The sequence below is a fragment of the Podarcis bocagei genome (assembly GCF_964188305.1).
Source record: "Podarcis bocagei genome assembly, chromosome: 15".
NCBI lineage: Eukaryota > Metazoa > Chordata > Lepidosauria > Squamata > Lacertidae > Podarcis > Podarcis bocagei.
This window is the reverse complement of record NC_138141.1, coordinates 2,674,543-2,697,957: the sequence shown is the minus strand read 5'-3', so window position 1 is coordinate 2,697,957 and position 23,415 is coordinate 2,674,543. Positions and strand designations below refer to the sequence as shown.

The 23,415-nt window shown below is 43.2% G+C and overlaps 1 protein-coding gene and 1 long non-coding RNA gene across 6 annotated transcripts in view; one reads left to right on the top strand and one right to left on the bottom strand.

Moving 5' to 3' along the window:
• The window catches only part of BIN3 (bridging integrator 3), a 148,147-nt gene that overhangs the window by 12,510 nt on the left and 112,222 nt on the right, over window positions 1–23,415 (top strand). For 2 of the 5 annotated variants that reach the window (XM_081171469.1, XM_081171467.1), the window contains exon 2: window positions 8,634–8,726. The exons of 2 other annotated variants lie outside the window; for them this stretch is intronic. The gene's annotated coding sequence lies outside the window, so the exon portion shown is untranslated. Of the gene's footprint in view, window positions 1–8,633; window positions 8,757–23,415 lie in introns of all 5 variants that reach the window. One more of the 5 variants, XM_081171466.1, reaches the window with a different exon arrangement.
• LOC308574006 lies at window positions 11,495–14,448 on the bottom strand. Its single transcript, XR_014002296.1, has 2 exons — window positions 14,076–14,448; window positions 11,495–12,461 (listed from the first exon to the last, which is right to left on the bottom strand). It is a non-coding gene; the product is annotated as an uncharacterized lncRNA (long non-coding RNA).

Genomic DNA, 23,415 nt, shown 5'->3' with positions numbered 1-23,415 from the left:
AGATGGCTGATCGCCGAAGAATTGATGCGTTTGAATTATGGTGCTGGAGGAGACTCTTGAGAGTCCCATGGACTGCAAAAAGATCAAACTTATCCATTCTGAAGGAAATCAACCCTCAGTGCTCACTGGAAAGATAGTTTCTGAAGCTGAGGCTCAAATACTTTGGCTACCTCATGAGAAGAGAAGACTCTCTGGAAAAAACTCTGGTGTTGGGTAAGATTGAGGGCACAAGGAGAAGGGGATGACAGAGGACGAGATGGTTGGACAGTGTTATAGAAGTGACCAACATGAATTTGACGAAATTCCGGGAGGCAGTGGAAGACAGGAGTGCCTGGCGTGCTCTGGTCCAGGGGGTCACGAAGAGTCAGAAACGACTAATTGACTAAACAACAACAGTAGTAGTGAAATTTAGGGACATTGGCTGATATTCAACAAAGTTTACTCAGTGTGTAGACCTTTTGAAATTAATGGACCTAACTTGGGTCTACTCTGAGTAAGGCTTTGTTCAATACTACCCATTGCTTTCAGTGAAAAATATTGTATGGGCCGCATCATTTCACACTGCCCTACTTCCTCTCTGATCTCTTTGAATGTTTGAGGCAGTATGTTTCTGGAAGTCACAGAAGGGGATCCTGCTTGCAGGTTTCCCACAGGCTTCTGGTTGGCCACTGTGGGAACAGAATGTTGGACTAGATAGGCCCCTGGCCTGATTCTGCAGGCGGTTCTTATGTTTAAGGTTTTCTGCAGCCTCTTGTTTCTTTGCTTGCCTTTCCTCTCCTGATGTTGTTGGCTGGTGTGCTCTTATGTCTGTCCTAGCTCCTGCCAACCTAGCAGTTCGAAAGCATGCCGGTGCAAGTAGATAAATAGGTACTGCTAAGAGGGGAAGGTAAAAGGTGTTTCCATGCCCTCTGGCTTCCATCATGGTGTTCCGTTATGCCTGAAGCAGTTTAGTCATGCTGGCCACATGACCCAGAAAAGCTGTCTGGATAAACGCTGGCTCCCTCGGCCTGAAGCGAGATGAGCGCTGCAACCCCATAGTCACCTTTGACCCAGGGGTCTTTTACCTTTACTCTTTTTTTAACCTTATGTCATAGTAGATCTCTTCTGGAAAGGGTTATGATCCTTTTATCCCATGTTAGAATCTGGGATAGAAAAGCTACTTGTCACATGACTCCTGGTACCTAGGTTATGGGTGCAAAAACAGAATGACTAGTTGCATTTTTTCCAGTTCAGCACAACTTTACGCTTTTTTAAAAAATTCATAAACTAATACACAATTCACATGACACATTGGTAATACCCCATTTTTAATAGCAATTATTAATTGGACACCACAAACATAAAAGGGGTTCTGCCCCTGCAGTTGTGACCAAAACCACAAGTCATTTGAATAATTAATATTGACAAATACATACATGTATATATTATATGTGTTTGAAATTAGCCAGGCACATTTTGCGACTGGCACAGGTCCAGTTGTGACCACATGGAGATCTCTGGATGCCAGGTGGGTAATTGACATCTCAATCTGGCTAGCTGCTCCAGCTTTCATAGCAGGTCAGCAGAAGAGCTTATTTATTGCATTTATATCCCATCTTTTCCTCCAAGGAGTACATGTTTCATCCCCCTCCTCAGTTAATCCCTACAATGACCTTGTGAGGTATAGCTGCCTGGGGTTTAGCTTCTTCTGTCATTCTACAGAGGATCCAGGTCGCCACGGGCTAAGCAGCCAAGCACGAAGATTTACTTGGAAGACCTTTGAATTCAAAATCTGTGAGCAGCATCTTTTAACTGACTCAGGCTGCCTCCTTCCATGCATATCCTCTCGGTGTTCTCCACCCTCAGAGGCTCATGGGCTGGCGGCCCAAGGAGGGCACACGCTCTGTGGAATTCGCTCTCTCTCGAGGCGCATTTGGCACCTTCATTGTACAGCTTCCATCCAACAAATGCTGAAGAAGCACCACTTGAGGTGTATGTTTTTAGGACGCACCTAGTTTTTGTGATTGTAAATTATTTTAAACTGTTTTTAATGTTGTATTTTAATATTGTAACCTGCCCTAGGATTTTAGCATGAAGTGTAAGTAAGTAGTAGTAGTAGTAGTAGTAGTAGTAGTAGTAGTAGTAATTACACTCCTTGGTCCTTGTGCTTTTCACTTTAAATCAGGGGTCAGCAAACTTTTTCAGCAGGGGGCCAGTCCACTGTCCCTCAGACCTTGTGGGGGGCTGGACTATACTTTTTTTTGGGGGGGTGAACAAATTCCTATGTCCCATAAATAACCCAGAGATGCGTTTTAAATAAAAGTACACATTCTGTTCATGTAAAAACACGCTGATTCCCAGACCACCCGTAGGCCGGACTGAGAAGGCGATTGGGCCGGATCCAGCCCCCGGGCCTTAGTTTGCCTACCCATGCTTTAATAGATAACTTGCTAGTGCAGAACAGTTGAATGATTTCTAAACTTTTTGTTTTTTTTTTTTATATTTTTTTTTTTTAATAAATTTTTATTGGTTTTACGGCATTTTTTTTAAAAAGAACAAACAAACACAAAACAAAACAAACATACAAAATACTTTCAAAGATATTTTCATAAACCTCTTTTCTTGGACTTCCCCATGCCCCCCCTCTCTGCATCCCAGTGTCCATATTTGAACTAGCAACTCCCAGTTGTTACTTTCTAATCTCTGTCATCTTAGTCCTCCTTTATTATCTAACCTTGTATCCCTGTACCCTGTTACTTCTAGCAACCACAACATTTTAACATTCGTTGAGTTTGTAGTAGTCCTTAAGATAGCTCTTAAATTTTTTCCATTCTTCTTCCACCATCTCTTTACGTTGGTCACGGATTCTGCCTGTCATCTCAGCCAGTGTCATATAGTCCATCACTTTCATCTGCCATTCTTCCAGAGTAGGTAAATCTTGTGTCTTCCAATACTTTGCGATGAGTATTCTTGCTGCTGTTGTGGCATACATAAAGAAATTTCTATCTTTCTTTGTCACCAATTGGCCGACAATGCCCAAGAGAAAGGCCTCTGGTTTTTTGGAAAATGTACATTTAAGTACCTTTTTCATTTCATTATAGATCATTTCCCAGAAGGCCTTTATCTTCGGGCATGTCCACCAAAGGTGGTAAAAAGTACCTTCAGTCTCTTTACATTTCCAACATTTATTATCGGGCAAATGATAGATTTTTGCCAGCTTGGCTGGGGTCATGTACCACCTGTATACCATTTTCATAATGTTTTCCTTTAAGGCATTACATGCCGTAAATTTGATACCGGTGTTCCATAACCATTCCCAGTCATCTGACATAATGTTGTGTCCAACATCCTGCGCCCACTTAATCATAGCAGATTTAACTGTTTCATCCTGTGTGTTCCATTTCAACAGCAAGTTATACATTCTAGATAAATTCTTAGTATTGGGTTCTAGCAATTCGGTCTCTAGTTTTGATTTCTCCACTTGGAAACCGATTTTCCTATCCTGTTTAAAAATTTCCATTATTTGGCGATATTGAAACCAATTTTCTACTTTGTGCTTCAATTTCTCCTGACTTTGTAGTTTAACCTTGTCTCCATCCTGTTCTAAAATTTCCCAATACTTCGGCCATCCGACCTCCATATTGAGTTTCTTCACTGCTTTAGCCTCCACTGGTGACACCCATCTAGGGGTTTTATTTTCCAATAAGTCTTTGTATCTTATCCAGACATTAAATAATGCTTTTCTAACAATGTGATTTTTAAAGGTACTGTTAACCTTGTCATACCAAAGATATGCATGCCAACCAAAAGCATTATTGAAGCCTTCCAGATCCAAGATGTCTGTATTCTCGAGGAGCATCCATTCTTTCAGCCAGCAGAACGCTGCTGCCTCATAGTACAATTTTAGGTCCGGCAGGGCAAAACCCCCTCTTTCTTTAGCGTCAGTCAATATTTTGAATTTAATTCGGGGCTTTTTGCCCTGCCAGACAAATTTCGAAATGTCTTTGTGCCACCTCTTAAAACATTCCATCTTATCAAGAATCTGCAAGGTCTGAAACAAAAATAACATTCTAGGCAATACATTCATTTTAATTACTGCAATTCGGCCTAACATTGACAGTTTCAGATTTGACCATATTTCTAGATCTTTTTTAATCTCTGACCAACATTTTTCATAATTGTCCTTATACAAATTAACATTCTTAGGTGTTAAATAAACCCCTAGGTATTTGACTTTCTTAACCACTGTCAAACCTGTTTCCTCCTGAAACTTCTCCTTTTCCATATCTGTTAGGTTTTTCCCTAAGACTTTAGTTTTTTGCTTATTCAACTTAAATCCAGCCACCTGGCCAAATTGTTGAATTATTTCTAAAACCCTTTTCGTACTAGTGTTTGGCTCTTGCAAAGTCAATACTAGGTCATCTGCATACGCTCTTAACTTGTAGTGTTTAGCTCCGACCTGCACACCTTTGACCTGCTGGTCATTTCTTATCATATTCAGCAACACCTCCAGAACCGAAATGAAAAGTAATGGGGAAATTGGGCACCCCTGCCGAGTTCCTTTTTCTATCTTAAGTTCCTCAGTCACAACATTATTTACAATCAGCTTAGCTTTTTGTTCGGAATATATTGCAGCCATACCATTCTCAAAACCCTGGCCTACCCCCATCCCATGAAGATTCTTCCTCATAAAACTCCAAGAGATATTATCAAAGGCTTTCTCCGCGTCCACAAAGATCAATACTGCTTTAGTGTTTATATTCACCTCCAGCTTTTCCAAAATGTCTATTACATTCCTTACATTGTCCGCTAGGTGTCTTTTAGGGAGAAAGCCTGCTTGGTCTTTATGAATCTTCTCCATCAAAACTCTTTTAAATCTTTTTGCCAAAATGTCTGCAAAAATTTTGTAATCCACATTAAGGAGTGATATCGGGCGGTAGTTCTTGAGTTGGGTCTTTTCAGTCTCTGACTTTGGTATGAGTGAGATATATGCCTCTTTCCACGATTCAGGTGCCCTTTTTCCTTCAAGGATCTCATTACAAACTTCTCTTAATGGTTGAATCAACCATTCCTTCAACGATTTGTAGTATCTAGAAGTCAGTCCATCTGGTCCCGGAGATTTGCCCAATTGCATATTCTGAATGGCAGCCTCTACCTCTTGTTCTGAGATTCTCTGGTTCAAGTCCATCTTACTTTGCTGAGAGATATTTTGTAATCCATATCTTCCAAGGAATTTGTCTATATCTTCTTCATTTTGCGGGCCTTGGGTGTAAAGTTTTTTGAAGTAACTTAGAAAGCAATTTCTAATTTCATTAGGTTTAGATATACTCTTTCCATCAACCTCTAGGCTTGTAACTGTATTTAGTTTCTGCCTTTTCTTCAATTGCCATGCCAAAAGTTTACCGCATTTATTTGCTGATTCAAAAGTCTTTTGTTTCATTTGCTTTATCTTCCATTCAATCTCTTGGTTCATCAATTCCATATATTGAGTTTGATATAACTTAATCTCTCTTAAAATGTCCTGAGACTTTGGTTTTGTTCTTAGTTTCCTCTCTCCTTCCTTTATCATTTCCAAGATCTTCTCTTTTTTCTCATTTTGTTTTTTCCTCTTTATTGAATTTTGTTGAATCAAAAATCCTCTCATAACAGCTTTACTTGCGTCCCAGATCACTCTTTTCTCCACGTCAGTCCTCAAATTTATTTCAAAATAGTCTTTTAAGGTCTTTTGGGCCTTCGTGAGAATCTCCTTATCTCGAAAGAGGGTGTCATTCATTCTCCATCTAAATTGACCGGTTATTGTGAGTTTCATCTCCATCTTCACGGCGTTATGGTCGGAGCAAGTTTTTGGGCAGATTTCCACTTTCTTAATCTTTGGAGCCAATCCACTAGTAACCCAGATTTGGTCAATTCTGGTCCAGGTCATCATTGCTTGGGAGAAGAAGGTTCCCTCTCTCTCCAGAGGGTTCCTTGTTCTCCAAATGTCTATCAAGTCCATGTTTTCTGTCATTTCGAAAAAAGTCTTGGGGAGTCTCCCTTCTTTAGTGACTGTTAGTCTTTGTGCCTTGTCCATATTAGTGGAGACCACGCCATTCATGTCTCCCATGATTATCATATTATAATCCAGATAGTCCGTCAAAGTTTCATGAAGTCCCTTAAAGAAGTCAGATTTGCCTTCATTTGGTGCATAAATTCCAACAACTAAAAGTTTTTCTCCTTGTACTTGTATCTCCACAGCCAGATATCTCCCTTGTTCATCTTTAAATATCATTTTTGGAGCCCATTTCTCCTTCACATATATTACCACTCCCCTCTTCTTAACTTTGTCTGATGAGACAAATTCTTGTCCTAACCTTTTATTTGTGAGTAATCTCCTGTGGGCTCTAGTTATGTGAGTTTCTTGTAAACATATCAAATCCAATTGTTCTCTGTTCAAAATATGGAATACTTGTCTTCTCTTCAAAGGCCCATTCAGTCCATTACAATTCCAACTAAGGAATTGCAGAGCCATCTTGTTATTTTCTTAAGGCTCCTCCAACAGCTCCAAGTTGTTGCTCTTCTTCTGATGGTGGTGGTTTTTGTCCAAACGAGAGATTCAGGATATCCAGTGCTCTCCTCTGTTCTGCAAGTACGTCCACAGTCCCCTTCTGTAGGTCCTCCTGATATCTTGCCAGAAATTTGTCTTTATCTTGAATTGTCTTTATTTTCACTTTCTTTGCCTTGTAGTCGAATGACAGTCCTTGTGGGAATTCCCACCTGAAGCGGATCTGATTTTTCTTTAACAAAAGCACCAAATCCTTGTAGAAGTTTCTTAAGTCCAAGATATATTTTGGTATGTCTTTAAAGATCTGTACTGCTGAATTTCCAATTTGGAGGGCTTTTCCAAAGTGTAGTCCTAAAATTTTATCTCTTTCCTCCTTAGATCTGAATGTGATCAAACAATCTCTTGGTGTCTTTCTATCTTGCTTTTTGCCGAGTCTAAAGGCAGTTGTGATTTTAAAATCGTCTTCCTCCAGGTCCCAGCAATCCGCAAACTCCCGTGTCAAATATTCCACAAGGTTGTCACTTTCATTCTCCGGAATCAGTCTTAATTTTAAGTTTCTCTCTTTCCTCTGTAACTCCCACAAGGCCAAGGTTGCATCATGCTCATAGACCTTCTTGGCAAGTGGCTCTAATTTCTCCTGCGTCTCTCCAGCTGTGGCTTTGGCCTCTTCGGCAATTTGACGCGTGGTGGCATTTTCCTCGACCAATTTATTTATAGATTCTGTATTCTGGTTTAATCTTGTTGATATTTCTGTTAATTTTTGTGTGTTCTCTGAAGTCTGTTTTGTCAAAGACTCCAGAGTCTGGTTTATCTTAAGCAAAGCTTCTGTCACAGCTTCCATAGAAACGGCTGCTCCTTTGTCCTGTCCTGTTGTTCCAGCTAGTCCGGCTGTTACGCCTAAAATCGAACCTCTTCTCTTTGCTTGTTGCAGCTGCAGCTGTTGCTGTTGTTGTTGCTTGGTCTTGGCTCTTGTAGTTATCTCTTCTTGTGGCCCACTCATGTCAAGGTCAATTCCCACGGGATTTATTCTCCCTTGGAAAATTCCACTGTCTTAGGCCGTGCTGGACTTCACTTTATCCTCTAGAGGGAGCAAATCAAAATGGCCATAGAAGAAAATTTCAAAATACATGAACAAAGGAGACCATCCAAGATGTAGAAAGAAAGGAGATTAACCCAGTCAAAATCAATGTTGCTAAAGTCTTATAGCTTCCAATTGCCACAGTTGCCCAGTATACTGTTTATACTGTTTCTTCTTAAAATGTACGAAAATCAGGCACTGTGGAAACTTTGTATCAAGGTGTCACTTCACAGGGAAAAGTCAGCTCAATGTACTAAGAAGGCAGACCGTTTCAGACTTTCAAGTAGATGAGATAGCAGAGGTTTTTTCCTTCAAATAAGTCATGCAGTTAATGGTCAAATTCGCCTCCCCTCTGCCCTGCTTGCTAGAGGGGAGATCAAAGGTTTAAATGCCCGGTTTAGCTGATCAAAGGATGAATTTAAACGGGTGCAGGTTTAGAGCTCCGTTGCTTTCACTTTCATGCGGTCGGGGGGAGGCAGACTTCCTTTGTTTAAATCTCCCCCGTTTTTAGCCCAATTTTTAAAATTAAGAAAAGTCCCAGTTATTTTTCAGTTCTTACTCACGGGGAATCAGTCCGAATTTCTTTTCAGGAAGGAATCGGCGCTCTCCGCTAATGGCGACGCGGCTTCACTTCGCAGGCTGGGTAGCGACTCTCAGCACCGCGCTCACTCCCGATGTCGATCCGTAGCCTTTAAAAAGGCTCTTTCACGGTACCGGGGGGCGCAAAGGTGCCCACCGAGTCTCCTTGTTCTCAGGCTTCAGCGCCTGGGATTTTAGGGGTCCCCCGCTTGCCGTAGCGGGTAAGACCCGAACTTGCGAAGCAGTCCTTCTCCGGAGCTCGGAGGTAGGACCGCCATTAAGCGCTGGCACCGACCGGAAGTCCTGATTTCTAAACTTTTTGATGGAAGTACAGACATTTACTGTTTATGTATGTGATCATTAGGTTCCTTGTTTATCCTCTCTCAGCAGTTTTGGTTCAACAGTGCTTGGTTTACAAGTCAAATCTTTGATTTCTTTCCCCTCCTTTGCTGCCAGCTCTGCAGATTCATCTTGTGAACTGGAGAAGCCCAGCTGCATTCTCATTGCCTCCCCCTGTTATGTGGAGTAATGAAGATTTTCAGCTAACAAGTAAACTTGACAGTTGTCTTGTTGGACCAGGTGCACTGGATTCTTGCTCTCTGTTGAAGCTCTTCAGGATTAGTATAAACGTCTCTGTATCACTAAAGTCAGCATCTCTGTCACCCCAGCACAATGCCAGAGAAGTTTGTCAGTTGTACAATCAGTTTGTCCCGATTATAAGCTGTACATTTCAAGACTGGCAGTCAATGAGTAATAGTGTGTTCTATGATAGGAGAAGGTATGCAGTAAATACTGACTCAGAGATGCAAGCATTTTTAAAAATTGTTTTAAGAGGTACACAGGTTTTAAATTCCTTTTGCTACATTCAAACATGGCCTTAGAATTGTGTCATTGATTAAGGAAAACCAGTAAGGTTTGGAATTTTTCATTTTTTGGGGGTAGTGCTACTAGTGTGTAGGTTGTCGGAACTCATTTAAAAACCAAAGGGGGCACTTCTGAGGGGGAAATAACATCAGGAACCACTGTCTGCCCCCTACCCCCAAGTGCATCATTATATTGGACCAGTAGTTATGACATACATTTCTGTAAATACTGCTTTAAACTTTCAACACTTAGAATTGATGCATGCATTTAATATTGACTCAGGCTTCTATAAAATGTGCTCATTTGTTTTGCCATTTTGTTTTCAGGCTTATTATCTATAACAGATATGGTCAGAACTTCAGCATTTCCTTTTAAATGAAAGCTTGTTGGAGACTTTCACTCTACATTGCGATGAATATGCTTGCACACTATCTAGAGAACCAAATCAACCAATATAAGCTTATACGTATTTTTTTGGGTGAATATGCTTGCACACCTAAGAAATAAGCGATATCAATCCAAATAAGCTTATTCGTCATCTTTCTCTGCAGATGGAGGGGAAAACGACGAGTTTTCCCTTCTTTGAGATTCTTTCACTTCGCTTTGTGATTTTTGGGTGAATATGCTTGCACATGTATAGAAACAAGTGAATTCAACCCAAATACGCTTACTCGTCTTCCTTTTCTGCAGGTGGATTCAAGAACAACGAGTTTTCCATTCTTTGAGATGCTTTCACTTCGCTTTGTGGTGAATCTGTTTGGGAACAAGACATTATTTGTGTTCTTTAGTTCAAAACAAAAAGATGTATATTAAATCTTTTACAAAATAGAACTGTGTTATCATTGCAAAATAAACTCCCTTAAGGGCTTCTACTTATTTTAAGCCCCCACCCTTGTGTTTAAATCAGAACTTGCTAAAAGCCCAGTGCTGAAATCTAGAAATTGATATTATTAAAAAAGTCCACAGCACAACACATTGATGTAATAATTCTGAGCTTTTTTAAAAAGAGAAAAACATCCTATAACAAAAATGCTTATAAACTGGCTGTGTTCTGCTTATGCATCCATGCAGCACTGAGTGAGGAAAAATATTCTAAAAGCAATAGGAGGAGTTAATTTTGTATTCTAATTAGAGATTGGAATTGGGAAAATCATTGGGAAGGTACTCTTTGTGTATAAATGAATTTAGTATGTCCTCCAAAACATCAATGGTTCCTCTTCATCCTGGAGAAGAGTGACTAGTGGGGTGCCACAGGGTTCTGTCTTGGGCCCGGTCTTATTCAACATCTTTATCAACGACTTGGATGATGGACTCAAGGGCATCCTGATCAAATTTTCAGATGACACCAAACTGGGAGGGGTGGCTAACACCCCAGAGGACAGGATCACACTTCAAAACGACCTTGACAGATTAGAGAACTGGGCCAAAACAAACAAGATGAACTTTAACAGGGAGAAATGTAAAGTATTGCACTTGGGCAAAAAAAATTGAGAGGCACAAATACAAGATGGGTGACACCTGGCTTGAGAGCAGTACATGTGAAAAGGATCTAGGAGTCTTGGTTGACCACAAACTTGACATGAGCCAACAGTGTGACGCGGCAGCTAAAAAAGCCAATGCAATTCTGGGCTGCATCAATAGGAGTATAGCATCTAGATCAAGGGAAGTAATAGTGCCACTGTATTCTGTTCTGGTCAGACCTCACCTGGAGTACTGTGTCCAGTTCTGGGCACCACAGTTCAAGAAGGACACTGACAAACTGGAACGTGTCCAGAGGAGGGCAACCAAAATGGTCAAAGGTCTGGAAACGATGCCTTATGAGGAACGGCTAAGGGAGCTGGGCATGTTTAGCCTGGAGAAGAGGAGGTTAAGGGGTGATATGATAGCCATGTTCAAATATATAAAAGGATGTCATATAGAGGAGGGAGAGAGGTTGTTTTCTGCTGCTCCAGAGAAGCGGACACGGAGCAATGGATCCAAACTACAAGAAAGAAGATTCCACCTAAACATTAGGAAGAACTTCCTGACAGTAAGAGCTGTTCGACAGTGGAATTTGCTGCCAAGGAGTGTGGTGGAGTCTCCTACTTTGGAGGTCTTTAAGCAGAGGCTTGACAACCATATGTCAGGAGTGCTCTGATGGTGTTTCCTGCTTGGCAGGGGGTTGGACTCGATGGCCCTTGTGGTCTCTTCCAACTCTATGATTCTATGATCATATGCTTCCTTTAGCAGGTACAATGCAGGACAAAGCTTATGCGTATCAAGAGCATTTAGGATTATTGGGCTGCAAACTAAAATTGGCTTCCCTGACTCTTTAAATTGGCTCAGGCTGAGACAGTAATGACCTTTGAACACCAAACATATTTACTTACATTTTTATCAAGCTTTTAATTTTCTTGTTTGCTTTGTACTCAGTTTGGTTTGTGATAACACAGTTGCATTTTGTTTTAAATCTTGTTTTTAGGAACTTTTGTTGAATGTTGCAACATTTTTATATTAAGCAGTAGAAAAGCTTCATAAATCCATCTCTCACTGTGGGCCCTTTTGGAGCTTGTGGTGAAACCACTGTAAACTGCTTCTGGGAAGAAGTCAGGTGGGGCATTTCTGGTTTTGCGTGCTGCTTTCACTTCCTGCCAAAAGCTCTCCTGAACATAGCTTATTGAGTCTCTTTTCAAAGCCCTGTGAAAGATGCATCTGAGAACATGGCAAAAGCAGAGTAGGCTCAAGGTGAAAGCCATGGCTGCAGGTTTCACTCCCATGCTGGTTGCTCTGGATTAGAAGAGGTCCGTAGCTCATTGGTAAGGAACATACATTGTATGCATAAAGTTCCAGATAAACAAGACTTGGTTAGGTGCACCAAGATTATGACTTTGCCTAAGGCAACCTCATGATCAGGTAGAGAACTAGTGGTGACCTTGAGTCTCTTGGGCCTTTGCGTACATAGTGGCAACATTCTTAAATACTGCGTTGCAGGGAAGGGTTGGGGGTGCTGTAGAATTTCAGAACATTTATTTCATTGAGAAAAAGGGGGCATTGTCAAGATGGTTCCTTTTTCAGAAATTTGTAGCTCCTGCCTTTCTCTCCAGCAGCAAATTGCGGCAGCGGCAGTTCTTGTGCATATGGTGGCCTCATTTTTAAATGTGAATGCCAGAGGAATCAAACTCTAGAGGTTTGTCTGTGTGTAAAAGCAAACAATCACCCTCAGTTCAGTTTGTCAATAGCTGGCAGAGACCACATTGACTGTAATAGTTGCTAATTCATGCCGAGAAGGCCAGGGTGAGTTCGTGCTGCCGCTTCTTGAATGAATTGGGTTATTCACGGAGCGCCGGAATGCCATACGTCTTCAGAGGGAGAAAAGGGTCTCGATGACGCGCAGACTAGGCTGTGGGAGGTCAGACTCATTCATTAAGACTGCAGCCAACTCTGAAGTGAACAAGGCAGTTAAAACATGCATGTCTGGGGAGGACAGGTCTGTTGTTGAGGGGCTCCCACCCTACTTCCAAATGTCAGTGTAAAATATGCCTTGCTTTTGTATCACTTTGTTTTCTGGGAGCCCTGCATAAAAAGTGAATGAACTTTGTTTCTACCATTCAATTCTGAGTGTTTTCTTTGTGCAGAGGATCTGCCACACTGCTTAATTCAGTTTGCGCGTGCTGCCTTTTCTCCAGCAGTGGCCCCTCCTCAGCCAGTGCTGACCTGCCATTTAATACTTTTAAGTCTTAGGGTCCACCAAACGAATTGAGATAAAGAGGACATAAGAAGTGCCTCACTGGATCAGATCAAAGACCCACCTAGTCCATCCCTCTGCTCTCCCCGAGGCCAGCCAGAAGCCGGCAGGCAGGAGTTGAGCACAACAGCACCCTCCTCGCTTGTGATTCCCAGCCCCTGGCCTCGGGAGGCAGAAAGTCATGCTGGGCAGCCATTGATAGCCTTATCCTCCATGAACTGGTCGAATGCCTGCTTGAAGCTGAACATCTTGGTGGCCATGGCTGTCTCTTGGGAGCAAGTTCCATAGGTTAACAGTGCACTGTGTGAAAGGGGGAGGGGGTTGTTTCATTTCGTTTGGGTACTTGTTTTATTATGTATTGCGTTTTTATATTAAATTTTTATGCTGTGAAGTGCCCTGAGATTTACCAATGAAGCGTGGTATACAAATGTAATAAATAATAGTAAAGTACTTCCTTTACTGCCAGAATCTTCCAACATCTTCCTTGAATGGCCTTGACTTCTAGTATTATGAGACAGGATAAGAACTCCATGTCTGCTTTCTCCACCCAAGGCATAATCTTATACATCTCTATGCTTTTACTTGCCTTTTTTCTAATCTAAAAAGCCCCCAGTGTGGTAACCTTTCCTCCTAGGGATTTCGCTCTAGCCCCTTGATCATTTTAGTTGTGGTTTTTTATATCTTTCCCAGTTCTGCAATATCCTTTTTGAGGTGAGGTAACCAGAACTGTGCACAGTATTCCAAATGTGGTCACACCATAGATTTGTATAATGTCAGGGTTGGTTTTTCCCCAGTTACTTTTCTAATGATCCCAAACATGGAATTCACTCTTTTCACAGCTGCTGCACATGGGCTAACATCTTCATTTAGCTATTACCGGTAACTATGACTGCATTACTTCACACTTGCTTACATTGAACAGCATTTTCCATTTTACTGCCTATTCGACCAGTGTGGAGAGATTCTTTCGGAGCTCTTCACAACCCCTTTTTCTTTAAGGTGGCCTCACTGCTCATCCCTTACTCTATAGATTATTTATGAATAAGTTAAGAAATGCAGGTACCAATACCGACCCTTGGGACGCTCTCCTTTCTACATCCCTCTGTTGGGAGACTTGTCCGTTTGTTCCTGCTCTCTGCTTCTTGTTCCTTAACTAGCTTCTGAGGTACTTCTCTTATCTTATGACTGCCAAGCTTAGTCAAAAGTCTTTGCTTGAGGTACGCAGTATTAACTAGGTCACCTCTGTTTATATGCTCGCTGTCACTTTAAGAAACCCCAAACTCTTAAAAGTTAAGGAACACAGGACCTACCTTTAGAGCAGCCATGCTGGTTCTGCTTCAGCAAGACTTTTTCTTCTATCCCAGGTAGTACTATCTTTAACAAGGATTTCCACTAGTTTTCCCAGAAAAGAAAACATTAAGCAAACTGGTCTGTAATTTCCTGGATCCTCTCTAGAGCCTTGTTTAAAAATTGGTGTTACTTTGCCCACTCTCCAGTCCTCAAGTAGGGAGACGGATCTTAGGGACGTGTTGCATATTTTTGTTATAAGATCAGAAATTTCCCATTTGAGCTTTTTTAAGAAGACTTGGGTGGAAGCTATCCAGACTCAATAATTTGTCAGTTTCTGATTTGACAGTAAGACCTAGAACTTCATCTCTTGTCACTACTGTTTGTCTCAGTTCTTTAGACCAGTGTTTCCCAACCTTTTTTGGGCAAGGCACACTTGTTTCATGAAAAAAATCTCGAGGCACACCACCATTAGAAAATGTTTAAAAAATTAACTCTGTGCCTATATTGACTATATATAAAGTAACTCTCTTTAATAGGAATCAATGAAGGCATATTCTACATATGTAGCTGAAATAGTCGAAAAAATTCTGAGTTGTAAGAATGGGCTTGTATCATGCCAGATGGGGAAAGGTCACTTTTTACTTATGTAAAAAAAAATAAAAAAATAGTAACAGCATAGAAGGTAATGGTTAGGCTAGCATCCCTCTTCCAAATATGCTAGGTTTTTATTTGCAGGGACTGTTCTACATGGGAAAGCATTCAGCACTGTCATTCTCCCATCTGCCATCTGAATTGGTACTATTCTGGGTCAACTTACTCTGCTGCATGTGTAGATGAAAATGGCACCAAGTGTGGGGGAGGGGGCAGAACAGGTTTCAGATACAGGATATTAAGCATACACGTACTTCAGATTGAACTGGTTGCTTGCTTTGCAAGTTTTCATTTCCCAAATGACTGCCTTGGCAAGCGCAATACCTACCAGGCTCAACGCCGGTCTCGCGCTGCCGCTTCCCGCGCTCTCAAGGACCCGGGAGGAGGAAGGCGTGAAGGGAATCCCGAAGGCGCGGAAACCTCGCGCATGCGCAGGCCTTCCGCCTGCGACAGCCCAGTAGGCTGGCCGAAGCGAGCGGCGATGGGATGTGGGAGGGAGCTCGCTCGCCGCCCCCGTGTGCCTATGTGGGGCACGTTACAGCCCCGTGACGTCAGCGCCACGCAGGCAGCCAGGCAGGCAGACGGCGAGAGCCCCGCGCTGGGCGGCCTCTCCTCGCCGCCGCCGCCCCGCCTCTCGCCGCCCGACTCGCCCGCCTCCCTCCCACGGCACACCAGGCAACGTCTCGCGGCACACTAGTGTGCCGCGGAACACCGGTTGGGAAACACTGCTTTAGACTTCCATTCTGAGAAAGCTAATTTAGGCACAGGATCTACCCTACAACTTCTGCTGTGAAGACAGATGAAAAAGAAAAAAATCAATCAGCTTCTTTGCAATCTCCTTTTCTTCTTTCAGCACACCTTTGACTCCCTTGCCATCCAAAGGTCCAGCCCAGTCCTCAGCTGGTTTTCTGCTTCTAACATACCTGAGGAAATTTTTTGTTGTTTGTCTTTGTGATTTTTTTCTCACTGCTTGTGAGAAGCAGTGTGCTTCTCAAATTATTTTTTGCATCCCTTGTTGTCTACTTGCAATGTTTTTTTGGAAAATATATGTGTTCCTTTTCATTCTCATTTGGATAAGATTTCCATTTTCTTAAGGGAGCCTTCTTGCCTCTATAACAGCTTCCTTCACTCTGCTCATTAACCATGCTGGCATCCTCTTAGTTCTGGCAGTACCTTTTCTGATACATGGTATGTATTGTTTCCTGACTTCTATTATTATGGTTTTGAACAGTTCACAGGAATTCTGGAAAGATTTTACCTTCCTGGCTCTGCTTTTCAACTTCCCTTTTACCAATCCCTTCATTTTTGCAAAGTGTCTTCTCTTGGGGATGGACTGTAGCTCAGTGGTAGATCATCTGCTTTCCATGCAAAAGATCCCAAGTTCAATCCCTGGCATTTCCAGAGAGGACTGGGAAACCCTGCAGAGCCACTCCTAGTCAGTGTTGACAGTTCTGAGCTAGATGGACCAATAATCTGACTTGATGTAAAGCAACTTCCTCCAAAGTCAAGTGTGTCGGTGTCTTGCTGTGTTCCCAAATCTGCCCCAGCCTTGCTTCTTCTCTAGGCTATCTGCTGCTCAGTGAACTCATTTGTAGAATGAGGACTGAGAATTGCCTCACATGGGTGTTTTGAACATTTAATTAATGACTACAATAGCACTTGATTGCAATTAGAAGATGGGTGTAACTGGTGTGAGGTTCTGATCTTTCCTCCACCTAGATCACCTTTCCTCCAAAAAAAGTGTTGCTCACTTATATCACATTGGCACTCAAAGAAGGTCTGTGTATGTTTCCATTTTGCAGAAGACATCTTAATAGCAGGACTTGACTTTGAGACAAACAAAATTTGTCCAGTTCTCCACTCTTGAGTTCATAGCTATTTCTTTGTTGTGATCCAAAGGCAAACTTGTGTAAGGGTTGCAGTGAACTTCTGTAGGATATGGAAGCTTTGGAACTTTTCTCTAGTCTTCTTTATACATACTGTACTTAAAAAAAAAGAAGCGCTCAGAATCAGATCTCCTTCTGAAGATACAGGAACAAGAAAACAAAACAAAACAAAAAAAGGAAGTTACCCCTATTCTGAGAATATTCATGTTTTCTAGACTTGCTTCTGCTTGTGGTAGCGCTCAGTGGAAAGTGTAACATGAAAATAGTCCCGCAACAGGGGCATCATTAGGGGTGGCCCAGAGGGTCCCAGCAGTGGGTCTTTATGGCAGGCCCTGGTCTCCTGCTCCTCCCCCCTCCCCTCTAAAAACTTTTCATATGTTGCTTATAAGGCAGTTTTCCCTCTGAAAGTTACGGTACATTTGTAGCTATACCTATAAATTGGCATATGTGAATTTTATTCTGCCCTCAGAATCTTTTCAGGACATAACGATACCACTGTCCCACAATTCACAAGAATACTCCACTCCTTGTGTTACATCAGGCTATGACACTGAGGGGCCCTCTTCAGTCATTACATTTTAAAGTATACTCCTAAAACATATATGTGAGCATTCATCATACCATTGTCAGATCATACATAACTACTAGCCGTGAAGGGAGAAAATTTGCCTCTGAATACTATTTGCTGGGAATGGTAAGTGGAGAGAGGGCTGTGATACTCAGGTCCGGCTGGTGGTCTCCCCCTAGGCAGCTCTTTAGCCACTGTGCAAACTGAATGTGGAAATGGATGGGCTGGAATTTTCCAGACATATCTGGAATACTGCAGTCGGGAGCAGTGTCCTGGCAGGAAAGCCGGACGTGTGGCAGCCCATGTCGGCTCTGTTTTTGGTGATTTTCCTTAAATAGCCCCCAAACTTTTTTGGGGGGGGGGGGTGAATTTGCCACACACAAAAAGCGCAACAACTTTCCTGTCCTGATTTTCATTGTTTGAAATATGGCAATTCTACCTTAGGCCTGTTCCAGCAGAGGTCTTATGTTCTTAGGCACACTAGTCAAGAAGCAATTGGCTCTGGCTCCCTCTTGAGTGTAATTTGGAGGAAAACACTTGCAGGGGGTGAAATGGCTCTAAAGTAGCCTTTTAATTTCAACCCATGTGAAAGCCACGTTGTGCTTTGTTGTCAGGATTTTATACTGATGTGTGCCAGTCTGGAAAACAAACATCCCAAAATCTACATTACTTGATTTGGTGATGTGTCTAGAAGGTATTATCAATGCAAAATTGCTGCCTTGAGTTGACATTTGTGGTGTCAACCTGCATCTTAAGAGCAAACACTTGCATAGCAGTTTCTGCAGATTCGTAGGCTAAGAACAGAAGTCTTGTATTAGGATGTGAACAGAAGATCCAGGTTTTCAGTAACTCAATATTACGGAGGATTAATATTATTTGAAATCCTTCAGTTTCCTGTTTGTTAGACAGCTCAACCCTCTGCAGTGGAGGTCAATAATCAGAGGCCCAGGAACAAGTCTGCCCCCTTGAGAAAAATTGGCCGACTTTCCAGAGGGACTCAGGTGGTGCTGTGGGTTAAACCATAGAGCCTAGGACTTGCCGATCAGAAGGTCAACAGTTTGAATCCCCGCGATGGAGTGGGCTCCCGTTGCTCAGTACCTGCTCCTGCCCACCTAGCAGTTGGAAAGCACATCAAAGTGCAAGTAGATAAATAGGTACCGCTCCGGCGGGAAGGTAAACGCCGTTTCCGTGCGCTGCTCTGGTTCGCCAGAAGTGGCTTGGTCATGCTGGCCACATGACCCGGAAGCTGTATGCCGGCTCCCTCGGCCAATAAAGCGTGATGAGCGCCACAACCCCAGCGTCGGTCACGACTGGACCTAGTGGTCAGGAGTCCCTTTACCTTTTTACCAGTTGCAACTGGAGGCGAAAGAGACATTTGGAGGAAATAATGATGGTGGGGCAACCTAGAACAGGTGTTGCTGGCAACCCACCTTAGGATGTGTGCTAAGGATGGGCTTTTGGCTTTCTGTAAAATTAGTAACTTGACCTACCAGATGTTGACCTCTAGCCTGTGACTTGTCATGCTTTCTTGAAGGATCGAAAGCTTTGTTTGAATGTTGGTGATTGTTGCTTTGTGCATACAGAAGAAATGATCTCTCAATTTTATTACATTTTTATTGAATGGATTTATTATGGTCTGGATTATTTATTTATTTATTGCCTGCCCTTCACTCTAAGGTCCCAGGATAGATTATAACATTGAGCACAACCTTAAAAACAGTTTGAAACAACGTACAATCATAAAAATAAGGTGGCGCCTAAAAATATACACCTCAAGTAACATGTTCATCATCCTCCAAATGCTGTGTAATGAAGGTGGCAGAAGCCCCGGACGGGCTTAGAGGCCACCACAGAGAATGCCCTCTCCTGGGGCAACACCCACCCCTGGTCTCTGAGGGTGGAGGAACTGCCAAGAGGGCCCCCTCTGCTGATCTCAACACCTGGGAGGGTCTCTATGGAAGTAGGTTAGTCTTTCAGGTATTTGGGGCCTGAGTTCTTTAGGGCTTTAAACACCAATGGGCCTAGAAATGAACTGGCAACCCATGCAGCTGTTTTAAACCAGGGGTTATATGAGGTCTAAATGGAACCCCAGCCAGTATTTTAGCTGCTGCAAATTTGGAGCAATTGAGGTTTCTGAATCATCTTCAAGGGAAGCCCCATACAGGATGCATTGTAGTAATCCATTCTGGAAGTTACCAGAGCTTGGAGTACAGTAGCCAAGTCATCTGTGTCCACACATTTCAAATGCTGATCTCTGGCAGGTGGGTGAAAGGGTCTTGTCTTCTGCATGGTTTGTCTCCCTCGTCCCTTGCTCTTCAACCTTTTGTAGTCTTTCGCCATAAGCACTTCTCAGTGGATGATAGTTTTGTTGATTTCAAGAGAACCTGTTTCCAAGTAAGTGGACTCAGAATAGCATTCTGAATGTGATCTCTTTTGAGTAACTTGGGGTATCAATTGCAGGTTAAACATGAAGCACTACAATGCTCTGGGAAGCCATAGGAAATATTATCATTTCTACTGCATGGGTTTCTCTCCCCACCAGAAGCATAAGTGACTTCTGTCATTGCGATTACAGTCACTTGCTTTACAAGTGTGTAATCACAACGCAAAGCAATTTCAGTTTCCCTAGTTATCAAAGTATAAAGCCAAGTTCAATTGGGTTTTGAAAGCAAATGTTCAACCTGGATTAACTGGCAGTTTTCTAGTTCTAGTGGGCAAAATAGAAAGCTTTTTTCTTCTTCAAAGAGGCAGCAGGAATTAGCAAAAAGAAAAAAAGGAGACTAGAGGAGATTTTAAGCCTTGCGATCATGATTTTTGTGCTGCCACACTGGCTGCTGTGTTTACTCAAGAGAACAAAAGCCTGAAGTGCACACTGGGAATGTAGCAGAATTACAAGGGCCGTGTTCACTCACTTCATTAATCAGTAATTGGCTTTCATGTTATGTAGCTTTGACTAGGTTTTTATATGAGAGACCAGCTGGCAAATTCTTATATTAACTGGCTTGAGTGCTTGGCATTCATTTCAAGATTAGGAGCAATTTTTATTTAAAAAGTGAGCTCATTTAACAATGGCTTCTAGAAGCCCTGAACTTGTTTTGATCTAAGTTGGTTTCTTTTCTTCTTTTATACAAATAGGGTTTTCAAAGAAATCTGTATATAGAGATTGCTTCGAATCTGCTTTAAGCCTGCTGCATTTGCACATAATGCTAAGCCATGGTTTGTCAGCTTCACAGATCAGCAGAGGAACCGTGGCTTTATCTGTATAATGTTGGTTTTGTTTTCTAACTGCTATTTTCTTATGCCTCTGTGGTGGGTGCTAAAACAAACTGGGATTAAGTCCATATTGTGGGTTTGGCTGTAACGAGAAGGCATGGTTAAAGACAAGCTGAGTTCATAAGTCAACTTCAAACCATGGTTTATATTCTAGTGTGTTGACCACAAATGCACCATAGTTGGTTGGCTGGGGTAGGTTCAGATGTTCAAACAAACCACAGTTAAGCTAAAGAAATAATGGATTTGTGTTACAGGTGAACCAGGCAACTGAGTTAGTCTATTTGTCTTGTCTAGCCTACTGTTCTTCAGGAGCTCAGGTGATGCTTCCCTACTTCAGCACCCCAAGCTCATGTTGATTGCGTCTGCTAGAGATTAAAGGGGACGTGGGTGGCGCTGTGGGTAAAGCCTCAGTGCCTAGGACTTGCCGGTCGCATGGTTGGCGGTTCGAATCCCCGCGGCGGGGTGAGCTCCCATCGTTCGGTCCCAGCTCCTGCCCACCTAGCAGTTTGAAAGCACCCTTAAGTGCAAGTAGATAAATACCGTAAATTTCGCTCTATAACACGCAGATTTTTTGTCCTAAAAAGTAAGGTGAAATGTCTGTGCGTGTTATTGAGCGAATGTGTGGTCCCTGGAGCTCACTCGCCGGAGCGCAGGGGCAAAATAGGGAAAAATAAGATCGGGCGGGCGGGCGGAGGGAAGAGGGAAGGCAGAAGCTTTCCTGCATTCTGCCTCAGGGTCTTACTGCCCGCCTGCTTCTGTTGCTGCGTTTGCTCAAACTCAACAAAGAGCAGGGAATCCCCTGCCCTCCTGGCAAGCAGAGGGTTAAGGAAAGGATCGCGTCCTTCCTTCTAATCGTCCCTAGTCACACTGCGTGCAGGCTCCAGCCCACCCCTTCCTCCTCTCCGTGCTCTAGGGACTCGCAGGCAGCCGAAAAGCATGCAGGTGGGAGAGAGAGAGAGAGGGCTGGCTTGGGTGGTGGTGGGGGGGGAACGACTTTTGCTTTACAATGGTAGGTTTCTCATTTCTTTTCCAAAAGCAGAGAGCCCTGCCCCCAGGCCCCCTCCAAATTACAGCTTCTCCAAGCAATGTACTGCTGGAGGGAGACAGTATGCTTGTTTGGAAGAGAAACCCTGCTTCCCTGCTCGTAAGTAACAGCAGGCTGGATTGCAGAGTGAGACATGGAAATCTCTGGATTTATATGCTGTATATCAAATATCTTAATCTATACTTTCTACACGCGGCTGGTAAATCAGAATCTTTTTTTGCTTTTTGCTTTCCTTCCCTCCCCATTTAAAATGTGGTGACAAAGCACAGATCCACATGGATCCTCAGGATTTTTGCATTGGGTCACCCCAAATTCACCATCAGATCACATTACATGTCCATGGCTACAGTCTGTACCAAAAAAATCACGCACCCACTGTTGCCTGGGGCTGCAATGGTGCAAAAACGTGGTTACAAAGCATGGATCCACAGGATCTTTGCACTGGGTCACCCCAAATTTACCATCAGATAACTTAGCATGTCCATGGCTACAGCCTGCACCAAAAAAATCACGCACCCACTGTTGCCTAGGGTCGCAGTGATGCAAAAACGTGGTTACAAAGCATGGATCCACATGGATCCTCAGGATTTTTGCATTGGGCTACTCCAAACTCACCATCAGATCACATGTCTGTGGCCACAGCATGAACCACAAAAATCATACATCCACTGTTTCATTTAGAACATTTTTTTTCTTGTTTTCCTCCTCTAAAAACTACCGTATTTTTCGCTCTATAACACGCACCAGACCATAACACACACGTAGTTTTTAGAGGAGGAAAACAAGGAAAAAAATATTCTAAACGAAATAGTGGATATATGATTTTTGTGGTTCATGCTGTGGCCACAGACATGTGATCTGACAGTGAGTTTGGAGTAGCCCAATGCAAAAATCCTGAGGATCCATGTGGATCCATGCTTTGTAACCACAGAGGAGGGAAGGAAGGGGAACCATGGATCCTCTGCTCACGACTGCAGCAGATCCCCCCCCGCCACCTGCAGGCATTCGCTCCATAACACGCACAGACATTTCCCCTTATTTTCTAGGAGGAAAAAAGTGAGTGTTATGGTGCAAAAAATACGGTATGTGCGTGTTATGGTCGGGTGCGTGTTATAGAGCGAAAAATACGGTAGGTACCTCTTTATAGCGGGAAGGTAAACGGCGTTTCTGTGTGCTGCTCTGGTGCCGGTTTGCCAGAGCAGCTTCGTCACGCTGGCCACGTGACCCGGAAGTGTCTGCGGACAGCGCTGGCTCCCGGCCTCTAGAGTGAGATGAGCGCACAACCCTAGAGTCTGTCAAGACTGGCCCGTACGAGCAGGGGTACCTTTACCTTTACCTTAGAGATTGAACCTTCATGAAAAGCATTTGCAGTGGCTGCTCCTATACGTATAGAAGTTCTGCCCAGGAAAGCAAACCAAGTTTGTTGAACCCCTTCAGGACAAGTATCTCAGGAGGATAACAGCTGGAACTCCATTTTGCTTCGATTTATTGTTCAGGTCTGCTTTGTTTACTGCTGTGATTTTGAGAGGTGCAGTTGAAATTGAGAGACCCTAAGCAAGTCTCAACTTAGTGAAGTACCGTATTTTTCGCCCTATAGGACGCACTTTTTCCCCTCCAAAAATGAAGGGGAAATGTGTGTGCATCCTATGGGGTGAATGTAGGCTTCAGGAAACTATCCGCAAGCCGTGGGAGCCTGTGGGAGTTCCCGCTGGGCTCCCACGGCTTGCGCAGGGCTGCCTGCACCCCGAAGCCCCGGTGCGCTGAGCAGTCGCGCCAGGGCTTCGGGTAGCTCTGCGCAAGCCACGAGAGGGCTCCCACAGCTTGCGGACAGCAGCCGGTTCTGGGGGCTGGGGTCAGGGGAAGCACGGGCTTCCCCCGCCCCAGCCTCGCGCCTTGGGGGGGGGGGAAAATAATTTTTCCCCTTTATTTCCCCCCCC